At 45.9% G+C, this 26084-nt stretch overlaps 1 long non-coding RNA gene across 1 annotated transcript; it reads right to left on the bottom strand.

Moving 5' to 3' along the window:
• Positions 1-9991: 9991 nt before the first annotated feature.
• LOC126497988 (uncharacterized) lies at positions 9992-17769 on the bottom strand. Its single transcript, XR_007590738.1, has 4 exons — positions 17406-17769; positions 14008-14243; positions 11541-11834; positions 9992-10603 (listed from the first exon to the last, which is right to left on the bottom strand). It is a non-coding gene; the product is annotated as an uncharacterized lncRNA (long non-coding RNA).
• Between the last annotated feature and the right edge of the window lie 8315 nt (positions 17770-26084).

Raw genomic sequence — 26084 nt, 5'->3', positions numbered from 1 at the left:
ATTTCCCAGTCTCTCTGTGGACTGTGTTAATGAGTTAAAAGATTTATTTTAGTACTAAAGGAGCTTCAATTTAGAAATTGCTTTTAGGGTTCAAACTTAACAGAGATAAAGCTATAGAATCATTTCCCCAGGGTCAGGCATTAGACAAAAGCCCCCATTCCCTCAGGAGCTTGAAGAAAGTCCTGCCTGCTAAAAAGGAAGGCATTCTTCTTATCTCTGGCAAAAGGACCTTGTGGGCCTTCCATGAGCACAGGGCTGTGATGACTATTAACTTGCCAAGGGCAACACTAGCCTCTAGGATTCCCCAATATCTGCTTGCAAGCCCTACCCCAGCAAGTAATAGTATTATGAAAGCTAATAAGTTATAGTAAACTGCTAAGGGTAATTAAGAAAAATCCGACTATATTTGGCATCCAACACATGACATGGCCACACAGATGGAGAAGTCAACACCAGTTGGCCCTGTCACAGTCACTGTCTGAGCCTCTCTGCAAGCACTCAGAACAGTTAGGTATCACTCACCAGAACTCTGGAAAGTGGGTTGTCAACTGCCCAGAGCTGAAATGGTAATCAGGGTTCCTGCCAGCATGAGGCTAGACTCTCAAGGAACCGAGGGGGCAGAGCCAGTCACCAGAGCCTCATGGCAGAGGGCCTAGCTGCTGCCTAACAGTTTAAGCTTTGGCTCACATGGTCAGAGAATGCTACAGACTCAGGAAAAAAAAAAAAAGGCAGGTCCAGGGCAAGAAAATCTTTCAACAGGTTATAATGTGCTTGAAAATGTGCTTAGATGCTAAAGAAAGAAAAAAAATAGGTGTAGACAGTCATAAAAATAAATAAGAAAAACACCCTTCACATAGCTTACAATGTGTGTAGATGCTTTAGGAACAAAAGGAAATGAGCATAGACAATCATAGGGATAATAAATAGTTTTAAAATAATAAAGTTTATAGAGAAAAAGTAAAGTAATATAAAAAAAAAGCAACATAAGGATGGGGAATACACAGGGTGCCTGGATCCTGTATGGTGCTTGTTGACTTTGAATTTTTTTTTTTAGTTTTTGGGGTTTTTTTGCTTTTTCAACACAAGGTTTCTCTGCAGCTTTGGTGCCTGTCCTGGAACTAGCTCTTGCAGACCAGGCTGGCCTCAAACTCACAGAGGTTCAACTGCCTCTGCCTCCCGACTGTTGAGATTAAAGGAGTGCACCACCGCTGCCCGGCTCAACTTTGAATTTTTTAAATGCTGATGAGCAAACAGCAGCTGCTGAGACATTGGATTGTAGAAGGTTCTGCTAAATTAAACCAGTGTATGCTTTAGGGATGTCTTGGCTTCAGAATGGAAATGTGTTCTATTGAGGGAGAGGTTGTGCTTTTGTTTCCACAAGAAACAAAAAAAAAACTATGAATTTCCTCAAAATTAACGAAGATTAGATTTGACAGGGGAGACCTCCTGAGGATCTTGGCTGCAGATGTGAGGAAGGAAGCCAGGAAAGGGTACAGGGCAGGTGATGTGTATGCTGATCCTGCTACATAGGAACAGCTCTGAGGCTGGATGAGACTTGATAAATCTTGTTGGCTACAGAGTCCTCATAAGAGTTTGGTTATACAGTACAAAAAGACTTATAAAGTTGACATTTGTGTTTCCCTGCTCATACATAAAACAAATCACCTTTAGCAGACTTTTGCACACCACACATTCCAGACTTGTTAATATAGATACGTATGTCACCTTTAAAAGTTTGCCTATTTTCAGAACAAAAGGACCAGATATGAATAAACTAACCCAAATGACCCAGCTTCTCAGAATGCCTTCGTTACAGTTTTCTCAAAAGTCTACACCCAGATCAACTTCAAAGCTGCCAGTTGAGATGGTCCAGCCTCACAGACTACTCCAGCCAAGACTTCAGATAAGCTCTACACTTTCCTATCACACAGAGACTAAACAAAAGATAAACACCTCGCTCTCCCAGGGCTTGATCATCATTCTAATTTTCTAAGGGTCTCCTAGAGATACCATCACCCCCAGACAACAGGAAGCAGTCTAGAGAACATGACATTCACATTTCCAAAAGGTGAAGTGGATGATTTCTGGTCACTCAGTGGATGTTTGCCGTTGTTTAAGGGGGTTGGTTACAAGCTGTTATTGGTCATAGTCAGGACGGAAACTAAACAAAGGAAGCTAGATTCAGGAATCTTTTTTCCCAAAATAAGCAGGGAGGAGTTTAGGAAAGGGCAGATTATTGAATCTGCTTTTAAAATAAAAATGGCAATATAAAAGGATAGAATATTGAATCTACTTTTAAGCTAAAAATGAAACAACTACTAGTCTCGAAGATTTCACATTGGCATGACTTTTGTATATTGATACGACTTTAAGGTTATTTTTGTTACACTATATGAAAGTTTCTACTCTTGTTTAAGGTATTGTACCTATGCAGTTCATTTAAAATATAGTGTTTAATTTTAAAATGCAGGTTAATAGTAATCTATAATAATCAAACGTGTAGTCATGTTGTGTATGTATTTTCAAGGTTAAGCCTAGATTTATTTAGCTCAGATATACTTAGTAGATAATGACCCTCAAACTTGTTAGAGATCTGATGAATATGGCATTTAAAATGTTTAATGGAAAAATATTATTATGATAGACAGAAACTCCCAGCTCCCAGCAGTGACCCCAAGGTCTCCAAAGATGTCAGGGCACCAGGATGACCTCATTTGGATTGTGGTAATGCTAACCACTGGGATAGACTGCCCCAATGCTGTACCTGCTCCAGGACCCTGCCCAAACTATGGACAAGCAGGACACAGAAGAGTTGATTGTCCCACTTTGTCTAGACAAAGTAAAGTCAGACTCTTCTGTGTTCCTCCACAGGAAAGCCTCTTGCCTTCTGGGCCTGGCAGCCAAAGGCCAATGCCTCCAATGCTATGGAAACCATAGGAGCCTGGGATGACCATCTAGGTAATGAATTCATCTCAGTCATTTTAATTGATACACAGGCCATTTGTTATATTTTCTGCTATTGCTAGGCCCTAAAGCCCCACCAAGGAGGAGGTCGCCCCAAGAGACACTCTCACCGCGGTTGATGCAATAGCAAAAGGAATTTTTATTTTGCTGCCATGGCAGAGGTCCCATAGCCTCAAGAGGAGAAGGACCCCTGCTTTGTCTATTACAGGAGAAAACCACAGAATCAAGGCAGGTAGTACAGAATCAAAAGGGAGAGTACAGAAATCATTTGTTAACTATTTTGACTAGTTCATTCAATGGTCAGCTAACTCTACTTGATCAATGCTATGGCAGTTGCTGGGATGGTTGAACAAGGAGGAACATTTGCAGGTTAGCTGCAGGTCGTCTCACCCCAGTTCCAGGGTCCGGGTCTATTGAAGAAAGACTACAAAGCGGATGGAAAGTACTCAAAGCTCCAGTGTACGCATGGTTGGTTACCAGGAAGGGGGTACAGTAATGCTGAGGTGCCCCCAAAGTCTTTCACTATAATTTGCCCTTCTCAGATCTCTGAAGATATTGATGGCTAGGCTAACTGTGATTTTGTCAACTTAAAAGCAACAACCAGGTTTTTCCCCATGGCTACAGCCAGCTTCTTAGTTTATTTCATATGTAAAAATCAAGCCTTGCTTTTTTTTTTTTTTTTTTTTTTTTAGAGCTACTAAGTATCCTGTTGAGAAAAGGTAGACAGGTTTGCCTTGCTAACAGGCTTCATATTAAAAGATATACAGGTTTCAGATGTAACTTTCCACTAAAGGAATATGATTTGAAATGACTGTTCTTAGTAATCTACTTGTGTGTCTGGTAAATGATTAGATGGGAAAGAGTGTTAAAGTCTATTGTAGTGATACTTCATTTGTATTTTAATAAACAAAGCTTGCCTGAAGTTCAGAGAGTAAAACAGACACACTGATCAGTCTTACAGATCTGGCAGTGGTGGCATACACCTTTAATCCCAACAGCCACACTAGTTGCCATAGAAACCAGACAGTAGTGGCCCATGCCTTTAATCCCAGCCCTAGAGAGGAATATAAGATGGGAGGAGACAGTTCTCACAGACAGTCTCATTCTGAGATTCCTGGAGGCAAAATTGCCATTTTGGACTAAGGTAGAAATAAGAGCCAGTGGCTGGCTGTTTTGCTTTTCTAACCTTCAGGTTGAACCTGTCTCTAGGTTTTAATTATTCATGTTACAGTCTATGCAAGTTTTGAGGGTCTAAGAAAAAATCTTAAGGTATAGAAAGGCCTAAGGATGTGAAAGTTTAAGAAGTTCTGAGGGTTTCAGAAAGTCGTTTAAGATATAAATGCAAGTTATAAAGGTATAAATAAATGATTTAAAATGTGTGAGAATGGAAAATAGTCCACATGTCTTTTCCCTTTCTATGTTATTGTTAAACTAAGATTTCAAAAGTTCGGAGTTTTAGCACTGATCAGTGGAGTTCTGGCAAGCTGGTAGGGCACTGACTACTTACTGTTCGGTCACAAGCTCAAGGTTTTAAACTTCCTTTAGTTGTCTTCTAAGTATAGACTTAAAGGTGCTTCTCTTCAGCCCAAAGGCATCTCTGTCCAATCTATATCTAGCTCTCTGAACTGAGGGGAAAATGTTCATGCCTTTTAAACCAAATATATAGGTTTTGCTAGGACTCAAAGGTGTGAGTCTATTCCAACTGCTTCACAGACACCTGTTACCTGGTTTTTCCACAGGGTGGATTTCAGTACAGATTGGTAAGGCTAATAATATCTAAAACTTTTATGTCTTTTTCTAAACTTAAAAAAAATCATCTAAGCTTGAGAGAATGTGGGGAGGCAGCAGACTTGGGTTCACCTCTCACAGGTCAAGCAGACTCCAGATGAGCCCAGCCTGAGTTTCCCCACCTGTCTGTTTCTGAGGATGTCGTTTCTCTTTCTCCTGGTCTTGGGATACCTCCCTTTCCACAACTGCTAGGACTATGGGCCTGAAGATTCCCAATGTAAGATTTTCCTTTAAGTTCCTAAGTCTTAGCTTCTGCCCCTAGTCTGTATCTGAGTCAGCAGATTTCCGCTTGGCTGACAGGCACATCCAAGCATCAGCTGCTGACCACCATATACTTTAAATGACTGTGAGCCTTGGGCTTGCTGAAAACTGATGTGGGCCAGTCCACAGGGGTAGTTCACAAACTGCCTCTAACTCCAGTCTCAGGGACCCTAATTCTCTCTTCTGGCCTATGCCTACACCAGACTTGTATGCGGACAAACACCCACATGTAATAAAAATAAATAAATCTTATTTTAAAACAGTTGAGGTAAAATACTTGTTAAATTATTAACATACTCACCACAAATATAAACGAGACTACTAATGTCTTTTGCATATATTTATAAGTGTTAAATATTTGAGATACCATGTATGTGCATTCTATGTTTCAGACAAAACTTCTAAGTGTGGCCTTGTTGGAGGGCGTACATCACTGGAGACCACTGAACCTGCTGGAAGGCTGATTAACAGATGAGAGTTGTGAAGCCCTTGGAACGCTGCAGGTCAGGCAGGTCAGAGCCTACTTGCAATCGTCTTGGGCTAACTTTAGCCCCCTGAATGACCATGCCTCACATGTCTAACATCCTGTTACAGACATCTTGTGACTGACAGCTAATGAGCTAACACCTTGTGACTGACAGACAGCTAATGAGCTACATCTGAAGGGCCCAGGCTGTCACCCAGGCCCTCATTTGACAATTCTGCAGCCATGACAGGCTGCAGGAAAGACCCAGCAGGACGTAGGCCATGACTCAGCAGGATGTGCTGTGCCCCCTGACCTTACCCAACTTTGCCCTAGTCACTAAAAAGGCCACAAGATACACCCCATATGGTAAAGAACCAATCAGAGGCTAGGCTAGCAGGCTCTGGACATACTGTGCTGATAAGGAAGGAATGCAGAAACCACAGCAAACACCATCGGATGTAGCAATTTACCTGTCGTGGTAGTTAACCAATCAACTTAGGACAGGTGCCCCCCAGTCCAGAGGTTGCCAATCCTGAGACTGTGACTATGCAACTTGCAGACCCCCAGCCCCCCTCCCGCTCTACCCCCAATAAATGCCCTGCCCCACTGCAGCTCGAGGTCCCTTCTGCTCCACGGCTGCATTAGACAGACAAGGGATCGAGTTCAAACTTGTAATTAAAAAGACTCTTTGCTTTTGCATCGGATCTGGTCTCTTGGTGGTCTTTGGGGGTCTGGACCTTGGGCATAACATATCCACTGTTTTACATGTAGTCCAGCTTTAACAGAAACCTTTCTGAAAAGTTTTAGCATCTCTGGGGCAGGGTCATCGTTTGGCAGGCTTTCTCAGAGTAGAGTCTCTGGACTGATGACTCCCAGGGGAGAGGGCTTGGGATGGAACTTCCCACCTGAACATTCTAGACTCTTTGGACATATGGATGCCAATGTCTGTGGTGTGGCCTCAACCCAAACATTCCAGATTCTTTGGGTATAGGGGCACCGGCTCAAGTCTGGCTACTTCCTGCAGGCATGGGACAACGGCGTGAGGAGAGCTGGGAGTTGCTGGGCTCATGCTCCAGTGTGGCTGGAGAGGCATCCGGTTAACTGCCATCCTGGAGACCTTAGGCATCTGTTTCTTGGGAGAACTAAGAAGGCAGGTTGCTAGGAAACAAAATAGAATGTGATTATCAGCCCTCTGAACGGGGCTAGCCATGGGAAGGGTCATCAACAGCCGGAGAGAATGGCAAGAGAAGTGCCCCGGTTGTACAGGAGAGGCGAGGGAGAATGAGAGGATAACAAATGCGTCCTTTAGTTGTTGGGTAGGTGCCTGTTTGAGCCTGGAGAGGTGGTACCAGTGGTGAAGCCCCAGTAGGTGCTGGTGTTATTTGGAGAACCCTCTGCAGGTTTGTCTTGGCCCACAGGAGTGACCTGTAAAATATGCTTGAAAATAGGGAGGGGTCAAAGTAGGCTCTGGAGACTGTTTTCACCGGACCAGATTTCTTGATACAGCAGCAGAACTTTTCTCAGGAACCTACCGGTATCTGTAAGACAACTGGAACAGATTTACATCTTGGTGTCATAGCAAAAGACTCTGTTAAAAGGCACGAACATTTTAGAAGACAATTAAAAGAAAGTGGAAACTCTGAAACTCTGAAATTACATCTGAAACCTGTTAATCCTGGACTATGAAGCCTGCGAAAGAGGCACACCTGTCTGTATTTTTAGCAGGAAACTTAGCAAATGAAGTAATGAGCTACCAGTACCTTAAGTTATCAAATGCCATCAGACAGATCTGGGCGGGATAAATGAGCAGAAGAGAGACAGCTTTTGCCAGCTGTGCAGGCAATCCCAAGTCTCTCTGTGGTCTTTGGTGAACACCAGTCTTAGAAGCAGTGCTTGCCTTTAGCTGCTGAGCTCAGGAGGCTTGAAGATTTTCCTGTGGGGGTAAAGTTCAGTCTACCTGTCTTGGCAGGATGAGATGATCAATCCCCTGGGGTAGTGTTCAGGAAGGTGATGAGGTGGAAGGCAGCTTTTCGCTGTGTGGGTGGCTTTGTCATATTCAAAGGCAAGCCTCCAGACAAAAATGTCTTCTGCAATCATGCGTCTTCTTAGAGGAGCTATAGGATGTTGCAGGAACAGGCCTGTCTCTGGCCTAAGAAGGTCTTTTGTTAAATGTCATACTCTCAGATCTGTAAAGGCACTTGAGAATCAGGGTACCATTACCTGTCAGGTATATCCAAATAAACCTAAGTATATTGGAGGTCTCCTTGGTAGGTCCAGCTTACCAAAGAAGGCACTGAGGTTTTTGTTTTGACCTCAACCAAAAACTGGCACCTATCCCCATGTTGATATCTCTCTAGTAGAGCTGTTGTAATAACCTGGAACTACAAATTTTGCAGGTTTTAAAACAAACACACATACACACACAGACATAAAACAAGCAGACTGTGGCCACATTATCTACACATATATATTAACAGACAGATGAACAAAACTTTTTTTAGGAACCTGTGTCAGCTGACCAACTTAAACATTTTGGAGTAGGCTGCTGAAGCCAGGTGAGCACAGAGGTGATCCCATTCAGGGCCAGATCAGTAGATGCTGTGAGAACAGAAACACAGGGATGGAACACCTATGCATCTCAGAGTGGAAGGACAGGAGGAAGGGATCCGTTGTAGGGAGAATCCCAGGGTAACCAGATCACAGGCCAGGAATGCAGACAAACAGCAAACAGCAAGAGAAGTGGGGAGGGGGAGGGGGAGCGGGAGCACAGTATCCAGAAACCATGGGCATTTCGGGGTTTGCTTACCTGTTTCCATGCTGGCAAAAATTTTTAGGCATCAAGGATGTACAAGTGTCAGATAGCACCAATTTAAAAAGTTTTTGTAAACGGCAACCCAAGGGTGTTTGGAGATCAGACCTCGAATTGTAGGTACCCATTTAGCAAGTTTCTGCCAGGACCCATAGCCTAGTGCAATGCGTCCATTGTGATAAACTTTGGGTCAAAATAACAGAGGGGTGTGAGAAATACCTAGAGCAGGACATCTCCTGAAAAAGGCAGGTCCTCGTCCCGGTCAGGTTGGGTGCCTGGCACGGCCACATCTTCCACAGAACAGCCCAAGAATTGCATGAGGCCTGGGCCTTTAAGGCAATGACTGGAACTCAGAACTTACCCGAGCTGGAGAGCAGGTGCAAAAGAAGGTGTTTTCTTACCACGTGGGCATGGGCCTGGAGAAAAACTATCCCTCGGTGGAACCTCCAGATGAAAGGTTTTTGTGCCCCAGAAGACTCTCCACCAATGCAATAGTCCAAATCAGACCAAAATTAGAAAAAGTCCAGGTTTAATGGATACCAGTGCTCCTGGGTGGCCTTCCAGCCCCCCAGAGAAGAGACAGGAAAGGAAGACTGGAAAAACATGTGTTTGTTCTCTGGAGAACAATTTAAATACCCTGTGGGAGTGGTTTTTAGCATCTCTGGGAAGGGGTCATCATTTGACAGGCTTTCTCAGAGTAGAGTCTGGACTGAGGCAACTCCCAGGGAAAGGGGCTTGGGATGGAACTTCCCACCTGAACATTTCAGACTCTTTGAATATATGGATGCCAGGGGTTGTAGTGTGGCCTTAACCTAAATACTTACTAACAGTTTCCTATTAAGAATATTTTGAGAGCCATATTGATGTAAGTGGCATGCACTGCTTGCTACCTGAGGCCATGTTAATGGCCATGGTCTGGACTACCGCCAAGGGCCTCGTCTGTGTTCATGGTCCCACTGCAGACAGGGGAGCGACCATGTTCGTAGTCTGTGCTATAGCCAGAAACCATGTGGAGGCCCATGATGGGTGCTCCCGCTGAGCGTGAGGGGAAGTCAAGCTGCTTTTACTGTGATATCGATGACGTCAGATGCACAGTGGGGGGGGACACGGAAGGCTGTTGTGATGGCCTCTAACCCATCCCCCCCCAAAAGTAACAGCCTAAGCAGGAAGTCATCAAAGAGAACTCACATGCCTTTAATCCCAGCACTGGGGAAGCAGAGGCAGGCGGATCTCTCTGAGTTTGAGACCACCCTAGTCTACAAGAGCTCGTTCCAAGACAGGCCCCCAAAGCTACAGAGAAACCCTGTCCCGAAAAACAAAATAAATAAATAAAAAGTGAGATGGGAATATGAAGTGTGGCTCTCCATAACTGAAGACTTCTGGGGGCAGGGGAGGAGTCAGCTCTCTTTAAGGGACAGGTCACTGAGAGTTTGACCACGCTCCACTGAGTATATAGATAACACAAACTGGGCTTTTTTTTTTTTTAACATACTAATCCCAGCTCACCCTCCCCTCCTCCTCCCTACACCTTCCTGTTACCCCGCCCCCCAACTCCTCAGAGAGGGTAAGACTGTGAAGTTTTGAATCCCTGGTTAATAGGACTCTGCCGCCACTGATATAATAAACCAGCCAAACCAAATTAATAAATCCAGGTTTATTCTGAGCAAAGCATTCCTGGGCGGCTCCAGGGGAAGTTGAGAGGACCCTGACGGGAACCCATTAGCTGGGGCCTTTTAATGCCCTCTGGAGGTGGAGCCACCAATGGCAGGCTTTCTCATGGGCGGAGTAATGTCCCCCAGGGGTGGAGCCTAGACTGAGGCAACTCCAAGGGAGTGGCTGCTGATGTCACCCTGAGGGCTGGGTTTGGAACAAACCCAAACTGGAGGTTTCACACATCCCAAACTTTTTGGATAGATACAGACATCAGTAGGGCTTCCACCTAAACAAAGACTTCCCATGGGGAGTCAATGAGACTTTTTAAAAAATTCTTGTTTTTATTTTTACTTTTTTGCAGGGGTGAGGTCACAACAATGGGGAGGTGGACAAGGAAGGACTGGGAAGTCAATATGATCCGGGTCCATGATGTAAAATTATCAGAGAATCAATAAAAATGTTACATTGGGAAAAAAGCATATTTTGAAGGCCTGGAGAGATAGCTCAGTGGTTAAGAAGAACATTGGCGGCTCTTCCACAAGACCAGGGTTCGATTCCCAGCACCCGTATGTTGGCTCATACTGTCCATAACACTAGTCCCAAGGCATCTGACACCTTCTTCTGGCCTCCAGGCACACCAGGAGTACGTGTGGTGCACAGATCTGTACGGATAAAATACCAGAACACATTAAGATTATCTGTCAACCGTATGTCCTCATAAGCCTCAAACAGGTTCTTTTAAATGACTTTTTGAGAGTCAGAAGTGAACAAAATTGTCAGGAGCCATTTCCCCCCTAAAAATCATTACAGGAACCATCATCCTGGGGAGTCTGCAGAGAACCCCACACCCATAATTATGTTCTATTGAGAACCTCTGCCCCTCACCCAATTAACGAGCTATCTGTTAGCAGAACCCGCCTCACATTCCAGCTATCCAGGGAACAAGGTGTGGCAACAGGTGTGGCAACTCATGACCTCCTGGCCTACGTGACCTGGAACACGCGGCAAGAATCCAGTTTCCCTGCCCCTCAAAGTCCTCATCCCGGGCCTATATAAGCAGCAACCATGACTGTAATAAATGGAGGCTTTGACAAATCTGCTTGGCCTCCTTCTTCTGTCTTAGCTCATTCCCTTCCAGGTAGCGCCCCTCCATGACCCTGGAATAACTGATTGCAGGGTGGGTTACAAACCCCTAGACTGAGTAACCCACCCAACGCAATCGACACAAAATTAGCCTTAAAATGCTCGATACACACACACACACACACACACTCCACATATTTAAAAGCACAGAAACAAGTCATCCTCAGTCTTTGAAATAAAATAATAATAATTTTGGATGCAATAAGAAAATGAAAAGAAGGGTTGAAGAGACAGCTTAACAGTCAAGACCACTGCTCTTCCAGATGACCCAGGTTCAGTTCCTAGCACGCACACGGTAGCTCACAGCTGTCTGTAATTCCAGTTCCATAGGACCCAACACCAAGACAAAACACCAATGCACATAAAATATATTTTTAAAAACTGAATGGAAAAAAAAAAAAAGAAGTGGTCACAATTTGTTGCACCGTTTCCACAAACAACACATGAGAAACTTACCATAGACTCAAGGATCTAAGACCCAGGTTCACCCTGGAGACGGCAGAAGGTTTCCAGCCCCATCTTTGTCTGATGTAAAAAAAAGCTCAGTAACAAAAAAAAACCGAAAGCTGAAGTCGGTCAAGCAGAAGTAAGGTCAACATCTCTTCCTCCTTTTAAAGCTAAATAGCTGAAGGGACAGTATATTTTCTGAGGAAAAAATGGTTTTCTCAGTGTTGCTTTAGGCCAAGGATTTTGGTTTTATTTTATTCTTTAAATGAGGCTAAATTATGTTTCCAATACTTGCTTTCATATCTAAAAGAAAAGGAAAAGGAAGAAGAAGAAATGAAGGCACTACAGATCCTTGGACCAGGCACCACCTGCCGCTCGGTGTCACTCTGGGATGTAATTCCCTTCCTGGACCCAGCAACGCGCCTGTCCCACACGGTCATCTACCCAGCAATTTGGTCCTTACTATACTCAGGGGGAGGAAGAGACTTGGTCAATTGCCCTCGTCAACTTAGACCCTGAAAAGCCAATACGTGCAAGTTCCACAGAAGCGCCATATATGGCCTGCCCGTGCATGCTTCAGCAGTCCATACCCAGGGGCTCCTTTTCCCTTTAGCCCTTGGGTCAGAAATGCTTCTGCCTGGTGTCACGTTTAGAGAGACTAGGAAAGTGCATGCATATACATACATACATACATACATACATACATACATACATACATACACATACATTATACATATCAGCTGCTGTTGCTTTTCACCTCTCACAAACATGGAACACACAGAGTTTAAATTAATCTCTTTAGACCTTAAAAGCTTCACCAGAGCAGGAAGCTGGCCGGGTAGCCGGTTTCTAGAAGGCTGGGGACAGGGGCAGAAAAACAAAGACACGGAGAGTGCTTTTGAGAGCAATTCAGAGGCAGCGGAGGCAGTAATTCCCTGTGTGTTGCTTTGGATCCAGAATGTCTGCTTGGGGAAGTAGCTCTCCACTGCGTCTCAACCAAGAGTCGGTCTTGGGGAATCGAGGGGATCAGCTCTTGTGGTGATACCCCCAGAAAAACTATTAGGTCCATCCAACCCTGGAATAGACAAGGATGAGTCCAGAGAATTCTTTTTTTCTGCTAATGGCACCTAGCAAACAAAAAGTGGGGTCTCTGGCTAGAAGAACAGAAGCAAAGGCTCATGAGTCACGTGGGATTTCACCCCATTAGAGAAAGAAAGAAGTGAGGCGGTCAGAGGAGGAGAAAGTAATTCTCAGACCTTATCTCTAGCTTGTTAGTGTTCTTAGTCAGTCTGTCCGAGAGAGATACTTTAGGACACTCAACAGCTTAACAACAGGGGTAGGGTGGGACCGTCTCTGATGGACCGAACCCTGAACCTCTGCAGAAGCATTTTAGCAAATCAATTTCCATATTCCAAAACCTCTTATCTGATCTAGGAGTTGTCTGAAGGAATCACGACCTAAGCAATTCTCAGCCATATGGGACTTCCTGGTTTTCCAGGTATGTCTCCAGACTAAGGTATGCAAAGGCTCCGGGAATCCTGCAGGAAGAGCAACGCCATAAACCTCAGATAACAATCACTGACATAAACTCCATAAACCTCAGGTAACAATCACTGACATTTACAAAGGTTCCTTCGAACCCTAGATTCCATCACTCGGAATTTGAGCCAGATACAATGGCTCTGTGGAGTTTCTCACTACAAGTTCTGATACAGCCTCTTAAATTTTTTTAAACAAATTTTGTATTTATTTTTATTTGATTTATTCTACTTGTGTTTTACTTATTTAAATTTATGTACATGTCTACTTATGTGTGTATACCAGAAGAGAGCATCAGACGCTCTGGAACTGGAGTTACAGGTGCTTAGGAGCTGCCAGGTGGAGGTGCTGGGAACTGAATGGGGTCCTCGGCAAGAGCAGCCATGCTCTTAATCGCTGCGCCTGCTCTCCAGCTCCCCGTATTGATTTTCAGTATCTCCTTGTTATATAGTAGAGCGGTTATTTTTATAAATTACCAATTCTACTGTTTTTAATTGATTTACATGCCAATTAAAGCAGGCTGCCCATATGTGATTTAACAAAAATGATTCCCTAGAACTTTTTGTTAAGTGCTCAGAATAAACCAGTTTAGAAGTAATAAATGCTCCCCATTGAAGGAGACACAAGTCAACCTATCTTCAGGGTTTTTTTCCATTTTTTTTAACACTTGCAAATGAAATTGACACACCAGTTAAACAGAGAACCAAGTGAGGGACCATACATCTATTAAAACCAAAAAAAAAAAAAATTTCCCTGCCCTTATATTATATATGGAGAAATGTCTAGAGGGAAGAAAAGAACTAAAAGAGATTGCTAACATGCTGAATAGCTCAAAATGCCCTCAGAGGTCAGAAAGCAAACAAAAACAAGTCAAATATCAGAAACTAGATTCTTTGAAAGCAAACAAACAAAATAGATTTAAAAAAAAAAACCCTACCTGAGAGGATAAGGGCGTAAGGCTTGGACTTAGTGGGTCTAGCTGCTTCTCTTTCATTCAGGAGACCCTTCTAGAACACCCACATTGCAGCACCATAATTGTCGATGCAAAAGTCCAGCTCTCACCTCCAAGGGAATATGAGTTTGCTCTGGAGCCCACGCTGAGTGGCCATGGTCCAGGAACACAGACTCAAATACCCCAAATCCTGTGTTCCAGTGTTGTAACTGGTCATGTTTCTATGGTGACAGAACAAAGAAAATGAGGAAGTAAAGCACTTGTCAATACATTGGTAGGGGTTACAGCAACGCCTGGGAACCTTGGACACCATTGATGGTGTTCTTTCTTAGTCCTGGGTTTAGTGGGAAGTTGGGTGTTATTAATACATTCCCAAAGGTTTATCTGCTAATCACAGGATGTTAGGCAAGACGCAGGGGGTGGAGAAGGAATGGCTATTTATGAGCTAAAGATAATCATAATTGAGCTCTGGACCGGCAATATTCCAACCTCTCCGTTATCATTAAAGTCTTAGTCACTTAAATACAAGATTCGGTGGAAGGTGCTGAATCTTTCTGGGAACTCATTCGCAGAGCCCTGACAGGTGGGAGGACCAGGAGTCAGGGAGGAAGGTTGAGCAGAGAAGCAGTTTAGAGAGCCCAAGGGCAGGGCCCAAGCCAGCCTCACCCCACGCCTGAAATCACATCCCCCACATCCTGTCCCCCTCCTTTCACAGGCCAGCACTCAGCAAGCCTCTTCAGTGGCCACACAGCTCATCTCAGTTGGTCCAGCTCCTACAGACGGCCATCTTCAACCTCGGTTAGCAGATGAGGAAACTGGGCCACAAAGCCACAAAATTCACACCGTTAGTAAGAGCAGTCCGGGATTCTGGGATTCAAACCACCTCTGTGTCAGGTTAGTAAGAGCAGCCTGAGATTCTGGGATTCGAACCACCTCTGCATCAGGTCAGGATGCATGCTGGTTTTACTGTATATAGGGATTTGAATGAGAAATGTGCCCACAAATTCAGGCATTTGGTTCCCAGTTGGTTGTACTCTTGTAGTAGGGGGGGGGGGAGTAGGGGAACCCTCCTTCCTGTTTGCTTGTCTCAGTTTCCTGCTCCTGTGACCATGCCTGCTGCTGGCTACCATCTTCCCTGCCATGACAGACTCTCATCCCTCTGGAACTGTAAGCCCAAATAAACTAATCTATTGCTTGTCTTGGTTATAGTTTTTCAGTTTTTTAATGAACTCTATTATAAGTAAAAACTTGAAGATAAAAAAAATCACACACCAAAATTTTTTTTTATTTTTATTTTTTTGGTTTTTCGAGACAGGGTTTCTTTGTGGTTTTGGAGCCTGTCCTGGAACTAGCTCTTGTAGACCAGGCTGGCCTAGAACTCACAGAGATCCGCCTGCCTCTGCCTCCCGAGTACTGGGATTAAAGGCGTGCGCCACCACCGCCCGGCCACACACCAAAATTAATCAGATCCAAAGTCTATATATCTCAATAAACTTTTGTACAGTAGAAAGAGCCATTTAGAGGCTTTGTGGCTTCACAGTGGATTTTACACTGTAGAATTTATTCTTATCCACCACCAAAAGTGAAAAATCCATGGCAGAAGTAGAACTCGGAGAACAATTGTTTTATATCATCTTTCGTAACTCATGTCCATTGACAAAGTCACGCCTGTAATTCCCGTGGCCATTGCCTGCGTTTGGTTCTTTCTCATTCCTTATTACTTAGCTTTTTCTTGTTCTCCTTTCTGCCTGTTATAGTCGTGGTGTTTAGCACAGCAACAGAGACACTAACTAGGACACCATGTCACAAACCTGCAGGACAATGGCAGGCAGGAGAGCCAATGATGAAGGCCCTGGACAAGGAAAGTACATACTTTATCTTGTAGGGAGCCCTGGGCATAAATCAGCTTGCTGAGCCTCCTCGAAAGCCAATGGGCAGGCACTGTTGTTGCTACTGGCATAAGTGTTATAGGTTTTCTAATGGGCAGTAAGAGGGATGAAGTACTTTGCTAGCTCTTCTGATGTCACAGCCTTGTGCCTAGGTCTGGCCGCATCGCTGTTACCTAGACACTGTCTCCCACAGGATAATGGCACAGCTCTGTCAGTGACAAACCAACCACATAGCTGCATCCCTTCATGACTCTGTGCCTCAGGCTTCTCACCTATAAAATGTGGGCAACCATTTTAGCCAATGCCTATGGTGGGATCCCTGTGTGGGCTCTTGTGAGTTGATGTTGGTGCTCACTCGGTATTTCAAAATGTATGCTCAAAGGTTTGGTGAGGATGGAAGCATGCAACCAGCTTGGAACAGCACCTAGTAAAAAGTCTCTGCACCCGAAAAAGCCCCTCCACCTTTCTGCACCCCAATAAGCCTCTTCACCGACAACAATCCAAATCAGACCAAATTAGACCCGATTAGAAAAAGTCCAGGTTTAATGGACACAATGTTCCTGAATGACTTTTTCAGCCCCCGCAGAGAAGAGACAGGATAGGAAGACCGGAAAAACACATGTCTGCTTTCTAGGGAGCAGTTTAAATACCCCATGGAAGAGATCTTGAGCATCTCTCACTGGAGGGGTCATCGCTTGGCAGCCTTTCTGAGATACAACAGGATTTAGAGAGATTGGGAGGGGGCTTGGAGTGGAACTTCCACAGGAACATTCCAGACTCTGGCTATATGAATGCCAGGGGCTGGAGTGAGGCTTCCACCTGACCACCTAGTACACAGAAAGTGCAAGGTAAATGTCAGCCATTATTGTAGGGGAGGAGCTGTCTCTAATCCCAGCCACATACATGATCTAGACTAAAAGAGTTACTAACATTCTACCTGGTGGGTCTCCCCAGCTGAGGTGTATAGCCAGGGTGCTAAGTGTCAAAGGGACTGTATTCAGGAGTTACCCCACAAGCTGGTCACTTGCTCACCAGTCTGCCTTCCTAACCTGGTACCAGTTCTCTCTCTGGGTCCCCTGCACCTTGTCAGGGGAGAGGGAAAGAAGATCTTGTCCCCCCACTCTGACCCGGTGCTTAACACTTCTCTTGTGGTCTTCCTGCTACCCACATGGAAGCCTCACACTGGGGCTTTCCTCTCATCCCTTGGCTGTTTGGATCTGTCAGACAGACTCTTGGCCAGAGCTGTCCCATAGGAATGGAACAGAACAGAGTTGCCCTCTTGCTTAAGCTATAATCAGTCACTAATAAGTGGCCACAGGCTTGGCTGCAGTCCCAGCCTAGCATGCGGCTCTCTGCAGCTGGCCACAGTCCTTGACGGTCGCAGGAATTGTTCCTGGCTTCAACGTGGCCTCCTAAAAGCACCAGTGTCTCTCTGATCACAGCCCAACCCTCCCCCCTCACTCCTCCACCAGCCCTCCTCCTGAGCCTGCTCACAGTTCTCATGGCCTCTCCGTCATACAGTCACACGTCCTCTGCCCCACAGGCTGGTGCTCAAACCATAGCCTCTTCCTGGGAGCCCTGCAGAGGCCCCAGACTGACGGTCCCGGTATTGTTCCTGCCACGTGTTAGAATGATCATACATTATAAGCCGCTTTTGAGGGCAGGGACAAAGTCTCACTCAGGTTTACACACCAGAGCCTGGTACAGTCTCTGGTTCACAGGAGGTAATGGGGTGGGGCGGGAGGAGATGAGAGGAAGAGGAAGCAGGGAGAGAGGATGGAAAGTGATGGGGAAGGAGGAGAAGGAAAGAAATTTCCAGCCCTAACCTGACCTTGGAGGCCCTCTGAGGCCAAATCCCTTTCCAGCTTTTCTTGTCTCCAGCCCTCTGGACTGCCAGGGAGTGCCCAGAGCACAGATGACTTTTTCATGCCTGTACACACGCTGTGAACTCCATGGCACCTGGAGGCCCCTCACCCTCCCTCCTCCTCCTCCCTTCCACATCTGTCCCTCTGGTCACTGGCCTTCCTGGTCAGACTTCCCATTCAGTCCTCCTTATCTTCCTGCCCAGTGTTAGCATCCTTCATGCTCCAACCCCTACGTGTCAAGCCATGCATCTATCAAAAACTCTGTGTGTGTGTGTGTGTGTGTGTTTGTGTGTGTGCCTGCCTGCATGTATATGACCCACATACATGGAGGTCAGTCGAAGGTGTTGGATTCCTGGAACTGGAGTTACAGGTAGTTGTTGGCCGCCTGATGTGGGTGTGGGGACTGAACCCTAATCCCTGCACGCTCTTCACCACTGAGCCATCTCCCCAGCCCCACCCAGTCTTTCTGTGATTGGACGGCACCCACATGAGTGTAAGCTCCACTAGGGGAGGTTTTAGTGCTGTGCTCGGAGCAGTTCTCCCAGCACCTAGAGTGATGCTGCCGGGGTGAAGTCTTCCTTCCAGGCCCTCCCACTCGTCCCTCTTCGTGAGGCTTCCCTTGCTTTCCCCGAGAATCCCTTTCTGGCTGTTGTTGGTTCTGTGTCTTGTGCCCATGTCGTTACTGGATCACGGGCCTAGCTTAGCCCAGGTTCCTTACAGGAAAGATCTGGGGCAAAGCCTTCTCAAAGAATATGATGCCGGGAAAGAGGGAGTAGTCACGGGTAGGGAAGCAGAGAGCCAATGGAGGGTAAGAGGGTCCTGTGGACTCTGCCATGACTCCCAGGTAGATCTACACTGAGGCCCTTACCTCCAATAGGGTGACCTAAGGCAGAGCTGAATGCTCCCCCCCTACACACACCCAGAGGTTGCAGGCTTGGTCTCCAGTTTGGCACTATTGGAAGGCGGTAGAAATGTGAAGAGGCAGGTGGTCTCGGTTCGTGGAGGGGAGGAGAGGCCTGTCCTCCAAGGACTGTGGTACCCCGGCTCTCTTTCCCTTTTGTTCTCAGCCATCAACTGAACATGCTGCTCTGCCACACATTCCTGCCATGATTGTCACCAAAGCCCCATAGCAATGGGGTAGCAATGGGATAGCAATGGGACTAGTCCATCATGCATTGGAAACTCCATAACCACGAACCAAGCTTTTCTCTCTTCAAGCTGATTTATGTCAGGCGTTTCTCACAATAACAGAAAGCTGGCTGGCACAGATGTTTGCAGATAAAGACCAAGGGCGGGAGATAGCGAGGGGTCCCTGGTGGGATTAGTGTCCTAATAAGAAGGTACCTCTCCTGAACATTAAGTTTCCCACACTGGGGTTGTTTCTTGGCCACACAGAGCAGATGAACCTCAGAAGGTCTGATTCGGGCCAGCCATCAGACAGGAGCACAGTGTCTCTTAGCCAACCACCGTATGGGCACCTCAGCTAGTGAGAGCTGCCACTGTGCTGACAGGTGGCTTTGTCACTCTGTTCAGGAAACAAGGCAAGTGGGCTGAGCAGATGCAAGTGGTATTTAGGTGGATCTAGAACAGTAGTTCTCAACCTGTGGGTCGTGATTCCTCTGGAGTTGTGTTGACTGAGATTTCTGTTCTACCCAGTCCTGCAGTTATTCAGTCTCAAGGAAACACACAGAGGTCTACATTAATTATAAACTGATCGGCCTATTATCTCAGGCATTTTATTAACTCTTATAACTTATATTAGCCCATAATTCTTGTCTATGTTAGCCACGTGGCTTAGTACCATTTTAGGCAAGGCAGTCACATTTGACTTCCTCCGTGTCTGCATGAAGACTGTAGACTGAGCTTTCCTCTTCCCAGAATTCTCCTGTTCTCATCACCCCGCCTCTACTTCCTGCCTGGTCACCCCGCCTATACTTCCTGCCTGGCTACTGGCCAATCAGCGTTTTATTAAACAAGTACAAGAAACAAATCTCTACAGGGTAAAACCATTGTCCCGCAGCAGAGTTGAGCAACCCTTTTTCAGGAGTCACATATCAGATATTTACATTATGATTCATAACAGAAGCAAAAGTCTAGTTATGAATAATTCTAATTTTGGGGGTCACCACAGCATAAGAGTCTTAGTTAGGGTTTTATTGCTGTGAAGAGACACCATGACCATGGCAACTCTTACAAGGAAAACATTTAACTGGGGTGGCTAGCTTACAGTTTCAGAAGTTTATTCTATTATCATGGCAGGGAGCTTTGTGGGGAGCATGGAGGTGAACAGGCAGACATGATGCCCATTGTATCCTGACCAGAAGATAACAGGAAGTCAACTGAGACACAGGGCAATATCCTGAGCACAGGAAACCTCAAAGTCTGCCCCCAGTGACACCCTTCATCCGACAAGGCCATATCTGCTCCAACAAAGCTACACCTTCTAATAGTGCCGCTCCTTATGAGTTTATGGGGGCCAATTACATTTAAACTAGCACACATGAAAAACTGTATTAAAGGGTCACAGCTTTGGGAAGGTGAGAACCATTGCTCTAGAACAATGTCTACCCTGTTGTGAACTGAGTTCTCCTTACAGGCAGGATCCTAGCCACTTCCTACTCCTGACCCAAGTCCAGGTACCACAGATGTTTAGTAATAAGGGGGGACGTTTATCTCTTGGGTAGCTGTGGAGTGTAGCTAAAATTCTGTGTTCCTGTCTGGGTGGAGCCTCTGAAATACATTTCCCTGGAGCCTGGGCCTGGTGAAGAAAACACTGGGGATTATTTGTAAGTACAGCTAAGAACAGAGACAAGATTACTCGGTCCTAGAGACATACCCACTCCTTCCAAGCAGTCTGTCAGTCCCAAATAGATGACCTTACATTGAGAGGGGCTCCTACAATCTCTGGGGTTTCCCAGGAGATGCTTCTAGGAGACCAGACAAAAGCTGCCCTCCCCACCCTCAAAGGCAAAGACAGTTCTTTTCTCATGCATCCCTCACCTGCCACAGACAATGGAGGTGAGTATATATATATATATATATATGTGTGTGTGTGTGTGTGTGTGTGTGTGTGTGTGTGTGTATATATATTCTGTCTACAAGCTGTTTGTGCATGCAGTGCCCATGAAGGCCACAAGAGGGCATCAGATTCCCCAGACCAGAACTGCCACGTATACAAGGTGGGACTCAAACCCAGGTCCTCTGGAGATGCAGCCAGTGCTTTGAACTGATAAGTTGTTGTCTATCCTATCACATCTTGTGCACACTGAGGATAAGATCAATTACCTTGAGTCTGAAAGTCCAAGCTGCAGTATCCAAGGGGCTTTTCTCTGCTATGAAATCCCAACCCCAGGGAGCAGACAGCAGGCTCAGAAGGAAGTTGGCACCTCTGCTGGGCAGAGTGTGAATGCATCCTGAGACTGTGCTCCTGGACTGTGCCTTTGAAAGGGTGATACCCATATGCCTATTGATCAGGGATTATTGTAGCCTAGGGTGAGATCTTCCCCAAGGCATCTACAAGTCTGCAAACCTCCCTAGACCCTGCTAGTAGATTTCTCGGTCTGCTTGGATAAGTCAGAATCCTATCCTGAGGTGAGGGCTGGGGTAGTAGCTGAAAATCTGAGCAGAATTTAATTTGCTATTGGTTGCTTTTGATTAAATCCGAAACCAACTCTAAACGGTCCTGATGTGGGAGGTGATGTATACTGTGAATATCTTTTATTGACATTGGTTAATAAAGAAGGTGCTTTTGGGCCAATGGCTTAACAGAGCAAAGCCAGGCTGAAAGAGATATAGAGTAGGTGGAGTCAGGGAGAAGCCATGGAGCTGCCGCCAGAGATGGATGCACAGGAAGAGATGGACACCCCGGAGGAGACAGATGCACCGGAATCTTGCCAGTAAGCCACAGCCACATGGAGATATACAGATTAATAGAAATGGGTTAATTTAAGATTATAAGAGGTAGCTAAAAGCACACTTAAGTTATTGGCTGATGGAGGAAGGACATTGGTTAATGATAATAAAGAAACTGCCTTGGCCCATTTTATTGGTTAGAACATAGGTGGGTGGAGTAAACAGAAGAGAATGCTGGGAGAAAGAAGCTGAATCAGGAAGTCGCCATGATTCTCCCACTCCAGACAGACACAGGTTAAGATCCTCCCTGGTAAGCCACCTCATGGGCTACACAGAATATTAGAAATGGGTTAGAACAATATGTAATAGCTAACCAATAAGAGGCTGGAACTAGCCCGGCCAGGCAGTGTTTAAAAGAATACAGTTTCCGTGTAATTATTTCGGGCATAAGCTAGCCATGCGGGCGGCCGGGTGCCGGGGACGCAGCCCCGCTGCTCTTATCACTACAATTGGCCAAACAGTATTGCAAACAATATAGTTTCTGTGTGATTATTTTGAGTCAGAGCGGTTGGGAAACAAACAAGCAGCCTCCCCCCTTCCCCTTCCCCTTCCCCTCTTTCCCTCTTCCCTTTCCCCTCTCCTACTTTTTTCCCTTCCTCTCTCCACTCGGCAATGAAGATAAACAACACTGATAAGTTTGGATGTGTCCTTGCCTCTGGTCAACAATATGAGTCATCTGCGTCATCTGGTAGCATTCTCCGGCTCTCACGTCAAACTGTGTCCTCGGGACATCAGGAACTCAGCTGGACAAGAGGAGCTATCACGGGAGACTGAACGAATTGTTGAAGTCCATTACTCAAAGCCATTCAGGATGCCAACTGCCTTCTCTCCCTCACCATGAGCAGTTCACTCCACCTGGGGTGGTCAGTTTGGGAGGGGAAGGGTCACAGATTTCTATGGGGGGCCTTGAGTACCAGCCTCAGAACCCACTCAGGGCTCAGAACTGGATGTCTATGGCAGGCGAGGATCTGAGGGTGAAACATTAACTCGAGTACATGACCTCTGCATCGTCTTTATTTTTCGTGCAAGGGAGAAAAACGAAGTGAAGGGGACATGGAGGAGAGAAAGAATAAGAAGAGTAAGGGGGAAGAATAAGGAGAAGAAAGAAAGGAAGAAAGAAAGAAAGAAAGAAAGAAAGAAAGAAAGAAAGAAAGAAAGAAAAAAGAAAAGAAAGTAAGTAGAATTAGCAAGGAGAAGAAGAAGAGTAAGGGCCAATCTCCACAAGGTTTCTAGTTTTTACAGACATAGTTGGAAAATTCCACAGGCAAGGACAATGATAGTTATGCATATCAAAATCACAAAAAGGGGCAGGAAGAACCTGACAAAGCAGTACTCTGGAACAGGAAAGAGCCAGCATTCAAGGGAAAGCACCTAGCATTCCAAACCATTAGATAAAGTTACTAAACATCCCTGAGTCCTAGATTCACCCATTCTCTTTACCCAGTCTCTTTTGTGTTGAAATAAGAAGCGGTGGGGCTGCGTCCCCAACACCCCAGCCGCCTGCTAGCTCATGCCCGAAATGACAACACACAAACTGTATTCATTTAAGAACTGCTTGGCCCATGAACTCTAGCCCTTACAGGCTAATTCTCGCACCTGGACTAGCCCATTTCTAATGATGTGTTTAAGCACCCCAAGGTGCGCTTACCGGGAAGATTCTAGCCTAAGTCCTTCGTGGGTTGCAGCTGCCTGGGAGAGCAGAGCATGGCGGCTGTCCGGTTCCTCTGGAAGCAGCGCAGAGTCTGACCTCACTTCCTCTTCCGCCCAGAATTCTATCCTGTTTATTCCGCCCACCTATCTTTTAACCTATCAGGGCCAGCAGTTTCTTTATTGCTCAGCCAATGAAATCAACAGATTGATATGACACTCCCACATCACTTCCCCTTTTTCTGTTTAAACAAAAAAAAAGAAGGCTTTAACTTTACATAGCAAAATTACATATAACAAAACAGTTATCAAGTAAAAATTACACTAAACAGTGAGTGCCCTGGGACCATTAGGAGTGGGTGTCCCATGCTGGGTGGTGGTGGCACACATCTTTAACCCCAGCACTCGGGAGGCAGAAGCAGGTGGATCTCTGTGAGTTCAAGACCAGCCTGGTCTACAAGAGCTAGTTCCAGGATAGGCTCCAAAACCACAGAGAAACCCTGCCTCTGCCTCCCAAGTGCTGGGATTAAAGGCGTGCGCCACCACCGCCCGGCTGGCCTTGAACTCACAGAGATCCCCCTGCCTCTCTGGATATTATGGGCCTGAAGGCAGAGTGTATCTCGGACTCAGCCCTGGGGCCCGAGTCACAAACTAAGAAAATGACACCCGGGAGCCTGCTGTGTTAGCTAGCAGGCTACGCGCTTGAGTCGGGGGCAAAATAGCCCGACGTTGGACGCCACTTTTGTGATAACCAGCATTGGGGATGCCCAGATTTGTTTGTTAGCAAAGGTGAGGTATGCTGTCTTCCTGATCAGTGCCTGCATTCTATAGAAATTTCTATGTGGTCTGTTAGTGGGTAATTTTGTGGGATTGACTATGTAAATTTGACTGTTAGAACAAAGAATGCATGTCATTGCTCCAAATCCTCATGGTGTGGGGGAATGGAGCAAGGTCACTCTGTTGCCAGTGTAGAAGTCATACTGCTGAGGTGTTTTGGGAATGAATCCCATTTCAAAGGGAAGAATCATGGCTTCACAAGGTTTTTACAGATATGACAGTAACTTTTCCAACCAAAAGACAAGTGTTCCCGCAGCTCTGCAGAACAAGTTGCTCCATGTGGACGTGGACGTATACACTTCCCGTGGGTCTGCCTGTTGGTCTGTCAGCTGTGCATTCACTGTAGAGTCCTGTGGGCGCCAACAGATTTCCTGATCCTCCACCTAGAGCAGTGGTTCTCAACCTTCTTAGTGCTGCGACCCTTTAATACAGTTCCTCATCCTATGGTGACCCCAACCATAAAATTATTTTCATTCCTACTTCATAACTTCATAATTGCAATTTTGCTACTGTTATGAATCATAATGTAAATATCTGTGTTTTCCGACGGTCTTAGGAGACCCCTGAGAAAGGGTGGTTCAACCCCCAAAGGGACCATGAACCACAGGTCGAGAACTTTGGGCATGGTTGGATCTCACCAACTACAAGCCCCATCTTTGAAATGCATTCACCTGTAACTCCAGGACCAAGATGTATGTCACTCCTCTGGCTGTTTGCGTGCTTCTGTGTTGATGATGTGGGCATCACATCTGGCCCCACGAGTCTCACGGAGGACTGTATCTCCAGCCGCTGCACCACCCTGCTCAGATAATACTGTGCAGCAATGTTGGATGAACAAGTCAAAGGGCTCAGTGAAGCCTTCTCACTTACCAGAACGAGAAAAACAACTAACCTGCTCCGGGCTGCACAGCAAATCCACAATCAGTAGGAATGAGTGTGGCTCATCGTCACTAACCCTTGTGCTGAAACTTGGTTGCCAAAATTGGTATTGGGACATGGAGCCTTCAAGAGGAATGACTGCCTGTTTTGCCACATTGGCCAGTTCCTGGAAGAATGGGCAAATTTCCAGGAATCATGTGGGCTGTTCTTTGTTTGTCTTTTTCCTTTTCAGCCCACACCTGCTCACCACTCTCTGTGTATTCCCTCTGTGATACTACCTGCCAGGTTATGACACCGTTGAGGCCTTCACCAGTGACAACCATCAGGTCTTGGAATCCCCTGCCTCGGGAACTTTGAGTTAAATAAATCTCTTTCCTTGTAAGTTACCCAGACTAGGCATTCTATTACAGCCACAGAAAATGAACTAAGACAGGTATAGAGCTGAGATTCGAACTCAGGTCTGCCTGAACCCAGAGTCCTGTGCACCATCCATTTTTATGCCTTCCCATAACCTCATTCTTTACAATAGCCATCAATATTATCTCCGCCTTCACCAATCCCTCCACATTGTGACCACCGTCATCACCAACACTGCCAACCACTAACAACCAGCACCACCATCTCTACCACCACCTTAGCTGTGGGCCACCCTTATCTTAACCATCACCACGTCATCTACCATCACTACCATCGTCATAACCACAGCTGTCACCATTTCCCAAAGCAGCGAAGGCAACTGCACTGTGATCACCAACGACTCTAACACCGTCACCATAAGTGTTACAGCTCGGATGAAAAGGTATCCAGGTAGCCGGGAGCCAGAGAATACCGCAAAGTCACACTGCACAACAAACCTCACACAAGAGATCTATGGGAGGGAGGAGTCCAGGAGAGTCACTGCCTCTGCCAGGGTGGAAAAGGACAGCTCCCAAACTGAGCAGGACGCAGGGCTTAGATAGAGTTTTTAGGGAAGGGAGTGGGGATTTTCAGGGTGGAGACTGGTGGGATTTCACGCGCAAAGGGTGAGCTTTTT

Source organism: Alexandromys fortis, unplaced genomic scaffold, assembly GCF_014885135.2.
Source record: "Alexandromys fortis isolate MF-2015 unplaced genomic scaffold, M_Fortis_MF-2015_v1.1 scaffold_13, whole genome shotgun sequence".
Lineage (NCBI taxonomy): Eukaryota > Metazoa > Chordata > Mammalia > Rodentia > Cricetidae > Alexandromys > Alexandromys fortis.
Note: the sequence above shows the minus strand (reverse complement) of the source record. Positions and strands in the feature narration are given on the sequence as shown.